An 8,389-nucleotide genomic window follows, 5' to 3' on the forward strand; every position below is an offset into this window, starting at 1 on the left:
TTAACCGTTGGAGCATCAAACGAAGTCCAAATGGTACCAAACTTGACAGGCGGTCTACCGGTAGTAAACCAAGGCCGCTTGGCAAGTCTCGGTCCAATCCGAAAATGTTTAATCCCCACACACAAAAGGAAGGTAGAAATGACCACCGGAGGAGAACGAAGCGCCGGAATGCAAAACGGACAACGGGGAAAATGCTCGGATGCATGAGATGAAAACGTATGCAAGTGCAATGCACATGATGACATGATATGAGATGCATGACAAAGATAACAACACACGGAGACAAAAACCCGAACCCGAGAAAATAAAATAACTTAAGGCCGGAAACAGCAAGAGTTGGATTACATATTGGGAAAATCATATCTGGGGTGTTACAACACTCACCACTACGAAAGGATCTCGTCCCGAGATCTAGGACTGGAAGAACGCTGGGTACACAGAACGGAGGTGATCCTCGTGTTCCCAGGTGGCTTCACGGTTGGAATGGTGTGACCACCTGACTTTGAGGAATTTGATTGACTTGTTGCGAGTCTTGCATTTACGAGCTCGATGTACTCACTACAGAGCAAGTAATGACAATCTAAGCATACACCCATCAAGAATACACATTATACAAGCTAGACATGGCAAGAACAATAACATAGCATGCACGGATCAACTACAACATCCTCGGCAAAATTGCTAATAAGTAGACAATCTGCCCAGATTCACGAAATGGCAAAAGTAGAGCTCGATTGACTCAAGCTAGGGTGCTCCATAATTGCAAACAAAGACATGGATGGATAGAGCACAACAAGATGAACAAAACATCCTTACTGATCATCCTCCAAAGAGGCACGGATCACTAGGAAACAACATGAACTTATGGCATATTGAGATAAACAGATCAAGGACTTTGTGGAAATGCTAAGTCCCTGAAATCCGCATTAACGAATGCACCACTTTGCAAGCTTGTGCTAGTCACCACACACATCACAAAAATACATGGGTTGCACCTCTGGAAAGATGGCAAAACATATAACAAAACACATGTAGAGCTCAAGGGTATATCATGCACACAAAAATCCTGGAAAAAATGACAAATATCTAATTGGAGCAGCTGATCAGACAATTATCTCAAATAGCATTCTACCAATAGCATTTTGGGCATCAAGATGAACTCAAATGAAAATGATGCAATGAGGTGAAATGATGAGCTCTCTGAGACGAACATTTTGATATGCTATATGCCCAAAACGGAGCTACGGATGCAAAGTTACGATGCAATGAACATAGCAATTTATTTAGGGTTTCGGGCAAAAAGTCAACCCGAGACAAATCTCAGATCTAGATCCGGCCGGGCGCGGACTTCGAGGTTCGCCGGAGAGGGTGTTGGCCAGCCGGAGAGGGACTTGCTGGCGACGACGCGGGGAACGGCGGAGGGCGGCGGAGGCGGAGATGGCCGGAGAGGCCGGGCGGCGAGGCGCGGCCGGGGATGGTGGCGCTCACCGGCGCGGTCGGTGACCGGCCCGGTGCGGCGGCGCTTGCCGGCGCGGGGCGGCGCAGCAGCCGGCGAGGTCGGTGACGGCGGCAGGTGGCGGCTCGGGCGGCGGAAGGAACCGGGCGGCGGTGTGCGGTGCAATGGGCCCCGAGGGCCCGCGCTGGGCTAGGCGGGCCTCAGAGGCAGCGGCGGCGGTTGCCACGTGGCGGCGGCGGGGGCGGAATGGACATGTCCGGCCGGACGTAAATTTGTCCGCCGGCGCGTGGAGACGAAGGGGACTAGGGTTTTGGACGAAAGGGATCCGAAATTTGGAGGAGGGGGGTCTATATATAGGCATAGAGGGAGCTAGGAGAGTCCAAATGAGGTGCAGTTTTCGGCCACGCGATCGTGATCGAACGCTCTACATGATGGAGAAGGTTTTGGTGGGTTTTGGCCCAAAATGGGGGGGGGGGTGTTGGGCTGCAACACACACGAGGCCTTCTTGATCCCTCGGTTAACCGTTGGAGCATCAAACGAAGTCCAAATGGTACCAAACTTGACTGGCGGTCTACCGGTAGTAAACCAAGGCCGCTTGGCAAGTCTCGGTACAATCCGAAAATGTTTAATCCCCACACACAAAAGGAAGGTAGAAATGACCACCGAAGGAGAACGAAGCGCCGGAATGCAAAACGGAGAACGGGGAAAATGCTCGGATGCATGAGATGAACACGTATGCAAATGCAATGCACATGATGACATGATATGAGATGCATGACAACGATAACACACGGAGACAAAAACCCGAACCCGAGAAAATAAAATAACTTAAGCCCGGAAACGGCAAGAGTTGGATTACATATTGGGAAAATCATATCCGGGGTGTTACAACACTCCACCACTACGAAAGGATCTCGTCCCGAGATCTAGGACTGGAAGAACGCCGGGTACTCAGAACGGAGGTGATCCTCGTGTTCCCAGGTGGCTTCACGGTCGGAATGGTGTGACCACTTGACTTTGAGGAATTTGATTGACTTGTTGTGAGTCTTGCGTTTACGAGTTCGATGTACTCACTACAGAGCAAGTAATGACAATCTAAGCATACACCCATCAAGAATACACATTATACAAGCTAGACATGGCAAGAACAATAACATAGCATGCACGGATCAACTACAACATCCTCGGCAAAATTGCTAACAAGTAGACATTCCACCCAGATTCACGAAATGGCAAAAGTAGAGCTCGATTGACTCAAGCTAGGGTGCTACATAATTGCAAAGAAAGACATGGATGGATAGAGCACTACAAGATTAACGAAACATCCTTACTGATCATCCTCCAAAGAGGCACGGATCACTAGGAAACAACATGAACATATGGCATATTAAGATAAACAGATCAAGGACTTTGTGGAAATGCTAAGTCCCTGAAATCCGCATTAACGAATGCACCACTTTGAAAGCTTGTGCTAGTCACCACACACATCACAAAAATACATGGGTTGCACCTCTGGAAAGATGGCAAAACATATAACAAAACACATGTAGAGCTCAGGGGCATATCATGCACACAAAAATCCTGGAAAAAATGACAAATATCTAATTGGAGCAGCTGATCTGACAATTATCTCAAATAGCATTCTACCAATAGCATTTCGGGCATCAAGATGAACTCAAATGAAAATGATGTAATGAGGTGAAATGATGAGCTCTCTGAGACGAACATTTTGATATGCTATATGCCCAAAACGGAGCTACAGATGCAAAGTTACGATGCGATGAACATAGCAATTTATTTAGGGTTTCGGGCAAAAAGTCAACCCAAGACAAATCTCAGATCTAGATCCGGCCGGGCGCGGACTTCGAGGTTCGCCGGAGAGGGTGTTGGCCGGCCGGAGAGGGACTTGCTGGCGACGACGTGGGGAACGGCGGAGGGCGGCGGAGGCGGAGATGGCCGGAGAGGCCGGGCGGCGAGGCACGGCCGGGGATGGTGGCGCTCACCGGCGCGGTCGGTGACCGGCCCGGTGCGGCGGCGCTTGCTGGCGCGGGGCGGCGCAGCAGCCGGCGAGGTCGGTGACGGCGGCAGGTGGCGGCTCGGGCGGCGGAAGGAACCGGGCGGCGGTGTGCGGTGCAATGGGCCCCGCGGGCCCGCGCTGGGCTAGGCGGGCCTCAGAGGCGGCGGCGGTGGCGGTTGCCACGTGGCGGCGGCGGGGGCGGAATGGACATGTCCGTCCGGACGTAAATTTGTCCGCCGGCGCGTGGAGACGAAGGGGACTAGGGTTTTGGACGAAAGGGATCCGGAATTTGGAGGAGGGGGGTCTATATATAGGCATAGAGGGAGCTAGGAGAGTCCAAATGAGGTGCGGTTTTCGGCCACGCGATCGTGATCGAATGCTCTAGATGATGGAGAAGGATTTGGTGGGTTTTGGGCCAAAATGGGGGGGTGTTGGTCTGCAACACACACGAGGCCTTCTCGATCCCTCGGTTAACCGTTGGAGCATCAAACGAAGTCCAAATGCTACCAAACTTGACAGGCGGTCTACCGGTAGTAAACCAAGGCCGCTTGGCAAGTCTCGGTCCAATCCGGAAATGTTTAATCCCCACAGACAAAAGGAAGGTAGAAATGACCACCGGAGGAGAACGAAGCGCCGGAATGCAAAACAGACAACGGGGAAAATGCTCGGATGCATGAGATGAACACGTATGCAAACGCAATGCGCATGATGACATGATATGAGATGCATCACAACGATAACAACACACGGAGACAAAAACCCGAACCCGAGAAAATAAAATACCTTAAGGACGGAAACGGCAAGAGTTGGATTACATATTGGGAAAATCATATCCGGGGTGTTACAACACTCCACCACTACGAAAGGATCTCGTCCTGAGATCTAGGACTGGAAGAACGCCGGGTACTCAGAACGGAGGTGATCCTCGTGTTCCCAGGTGGCTTCACGGTCGGAATTGTGTGACCACTTGACTTTGAGGAATTTGATTGACTTGTTGCGAGTCTTGCATTTACGAGCTCGATGTACTCACTACAGAGCAAGTCATGACAATCTAAGCACACACCCATCAAGAATACACATTATACAAGCTAGACATGGCAAGAACAATAACATAGCATGCACGGATCAACTACAACATCCTCGGCAAAATTGCTAACAAGTCAGAATGGGAATGGGCCAACCCGGCCCTGGCCCCGTGGCCCCAAGGTCAAAATGTGAGGCCACGGGCCGGCCCATTTCATCAGAATTTTGTGGCCCCATTGACCCATTGGGTACATGAGGCCAACCCAGAATTTAGCAAATGTTTCTAAAATGGCAAGATCATGAGATTACATGTTTCAAAGAGCATCAAGCAAAAGACCTGAATCCAACAGATTCGAACAAGACCAAAAGATTAAAAGTTTCAAAGAACGTCAAGCTAATGACCTCAATCCAACAGACTCATACAAGATCAAAATATTACAAGTTCAACATGCTAATCTTTTCACATCCAGTAGGTTATAGAGAAAGCTGACATATCTTTGCTTCACCATCTGCTTGAGCTTTGGCATCAATTGCTCCAACAAGCATCAGTCCTCGATATCTGTATTTGCAAAGAAATGTTACAAGAGTAATTTTTTGCACATCAACTAAATAGTATATTTATCCACAAAAAAACTAAATAATATATTTATGAACAGAGGAATATTCTTAGTAGCAAAGGCGTGTTCCAGAAAACCAATTCACGATCAGGTTTGCAAGAAAATACACTTCTAAATATCCATTATACACTACCCGTCATCCACTCCGCAACATATTCTAATCAAGTTACTGTAGTTAGCAATGCATATTTTTAATATAGTTTGGCGATTAAAAAAATGAATCTGAACTACACATTCATATCTGAGAGAAAAAAGAAATATATATTAGAGATCAACTATAATTTGGGGAAACCAAAAATAAAAGCACTAGTTCTGTGTGTAAAACACTCTATATACTCATCTACATGTTTGGGTTGTATCTTGCAAATAGTTCCCTGGAACAAACTGTAGATATGAAATCCCTAAATAAAAAGCAGACTTCATACTAAGTGTACTTTCATATACATGGCACTATATACATCAGAACGTTTCTCATACCTTGTAAGTCCATTATAATGTAATTAACTGAAGCCAAGCTACATTGAGTATTAGCTGCAGAAAAAAAAGAAACTTGTAAACTTGAAGCATTAATAAGAAACAAAGAAGAAACTTGTGTCGTATGGCTTTACCGTTGGCCCTTATCCAATCTTGTAAACAAACAAGAGCTTCAAGTGTCGTTGCGGTCATTCGACTTCGAAAATCTGATAGGACTCTCTTCCCTGTGCTGAAGGCGGACTCGGATGCCACCGTAGAGGAAGGAGCCGCCAAGATATCAGCTGCCATGCGACTCAGCGTTGGGTATTCACCGGAGTTTGTCTGCCACCATGTAAGGATATTGAATTGATCACTTCGACGGATGGGTACCTTGGACAAGTAAGAATCAAGTTCGGTAGAATCCAAATTTGTTGATCGAGCAGTGAGGGTGACATGTTGGTCCCAATCAGCCATAGGATCTTCACCACTTACAGCCATGTCATCATCACCTCCATGTGACATGGGATCTGATCCATTGTCATTCAATTGGAGGTATTCCTTAAACAACCCTTGGAACACATTTTTTATTTTAGCAATCATTGCTGCACCTTCGTTCCCAAACTCTAGGCCAAATCGGAACTCAATATATTTCAACTTGAATTGTGGGTACAAAATCACTGGAATACAAAGGCTCAACCATGTCATCTTCCAATACCTTCTAGATTTTCTCTTCATATATTTGACCGTTGTGCCCATCTCAGAATCCTCTTCATAATGGTGTTACTCTAAGGTCAGCTTCACTTTCCACATTTTATGGAAATACAAGTTAACAGTTGGATATTTTGTGCCGGATATCACATTAGTGGCTTCATAAAATGCCTTCAGTAGCCTGCAAACATCTTCAGCATTTTCTCAATCCTCGAAAGATGGCTTGAAGGTATATTGTTTATCTTGAATGGCCAAAGAGTCAAACACTCCACGATACTCTTTTGCTATATCAATCATCATGTAGGTTGAGTTCAAGCGAGTTGGGACATCAAGACTTGGAGTTCTCCCACATGATACACCATGTTGCTCAACAATTTCTTGAAATTTTTCCTTTCGACTTGGTGAGCTTCGAATATATTTCACAGTTTCACGTATCATGTTGATCACTGGACCAAGGAAGTTCAATCCTGCTTGACATATCAGATTTATGACATGGGCGGCACAACGTTGGTGAAACAACTTGCCACCACCAGGTAACATCTTCTTAAGCAGGAGATGTGCCTTCAATAGCTTCATCATTGCACCATTGTTCGATGCATTGTCTAGCCTCACAGCAAAGAGATTATCTTCAATGTTCCACTCTCTTATGAAATTCACCATGACATTGAACATTGCAGCTCCTGTGTGCGGCGTCTCCATAGCTGCAAATTTCACTATCCTCTTCTGCTGCTTCCACTCCTCATCAATGAAGTGAGCTGTGATGCAAATGTACCCCAATGTCTGATTTGATGTCCATAGGTTCGTAGTCAAAGAAATCTTGGATTTGGAGTTTTGGAACATCCTTTGCAAAATTCTCTTCTCTTCCTTAAATGCTTTCATGCAGTCCTGCTTCACAGTTTTTCTGCATATCATCTTGAAGCTAGGATTTAGACTAGAGACAAATCTTCTAAATCCATCATACTCCACCAATGAGAATGCCAATTCATGCAACACTATCATCCTCATCAGCTCTCGGCGTGCTAATGCCTGATTAAAGGTCCAAAGCCCCATTGCAACTCCATCAGGACTCACGATAGAAGCACTCAGCTGTCCAGAAACTCTAAGAACCTTCTTCCTTTCCCTGCATCTCTTCAAATGTTTGCGCAATGAACTTGTTCCATGTTTACGCTCAGCACAAATATTCCTTGCATAGTGTTTGCACTCAGCAGCTACAACAATGCCATCAACACGGATAGGCTCATATTCCTTCCACACTTTCGACAAAAACTTTCTTCCCGGTTCAGAAAACGATCCCATGTCAATGATCTCAACCTCTCCCTCTTCATCCACATTATCTCCCTCTTCTTCTTCATCATCATCATCTTCTTCTTCTTCATCATCCTCATCTTCTTCTCCTTCCTCTTCTTCTTCATAGTCAACATCTTCTTCATCAGCCTCATCTTCTTCAAAATCAACCATACGAGTGTCTTGTGAACGTCCTGCTGAGCAAAGGGCACGAGTGTTAACATTACAATTACAAGTATTTTTTATTTTAGCAACCATTAATTTGCATCCCTAGAAAAAGAAAGATTAACAATACTCACCATGATAAGCTCTACAGATGTCTATCGAAGAAGGAGACACCCCTGGGGGTGGTTGAGCCCTTCTCATTGTCGCACCGGATATCAACGATGAACCACCACTTTGGTATGCCTCATGGTCCCCTTCTTCCTCTTCCATTTTTCTGATCAAAGGGAAATATATGAACATTAGAGAGCATTAACTTTCAAAATCAACAGCAGATGCATGCAGATAAGAAACCGGACAGTTTAGTTTACGGTCTAATCACTGTCGGCAAAGCATCCCATTGAGCAACACTACAGAAACAGTGAAGAAATCGCTGCCAGTAAAGCATCCCCTGAACTGACACTAAAAAATGCTGGACTTGTCGATGGATCAGCTACACTGATATGCATATACGCAAACTCAACCTGGCAGCTAGCCCAAGAAAAATAAGTCACAGGACCCTATATCACATAAAAACTAAGCATTAACTACATCTTCTAACCACTGTTGCTTCGAATGAAGCACGTCCACAACACCTAGCTTGTCAGGCAACAAATTAGGAGAACACCA

The 8,389-nt window shown here is 46.0% G+C and overlaps 1 pseudogene across 1 annotated transcript; it reads right to left on the reverse strand.

The window, feature by feature from the left end:
• Nucleotides 1-6,346: 6,346 nt before the first annotated feature.
• On the reverse strand, nt 6,347-8,051 carry LOC147980719 (zinc finger BED domain-containing protein RICESLEEPER 2-like; annotated as a pseudogene). The gene is made up of 2 exons (XR_015599357.1): nt 7,858-8,051; nt 6,347-7,752 (listed from the first exon to the last, which is right to left on the reverse strand). The product of XR_015599357.1 is annotated as a zinc finger BED domain-containing protein RICESLEEPER 2-like (transcript).
• Between the last annotated feature and the right edge of the window lie 338 nt (nt 8,052-8,389).

This window comes from Triticum urartu, chromosome 3A, assembly GCF_056163025.1.
Source record: "Triticum urartu cultivar PI428250 chromosome 3A, HENAU_Tu73, whole genome shotgun sequence".
NCBI classification, from domain to species: Eukaryota; Viridiplantae; Streptophyta; class Magnoliopsida; order Poales; family Poaceae; genus Triticum; species Triticum urartu.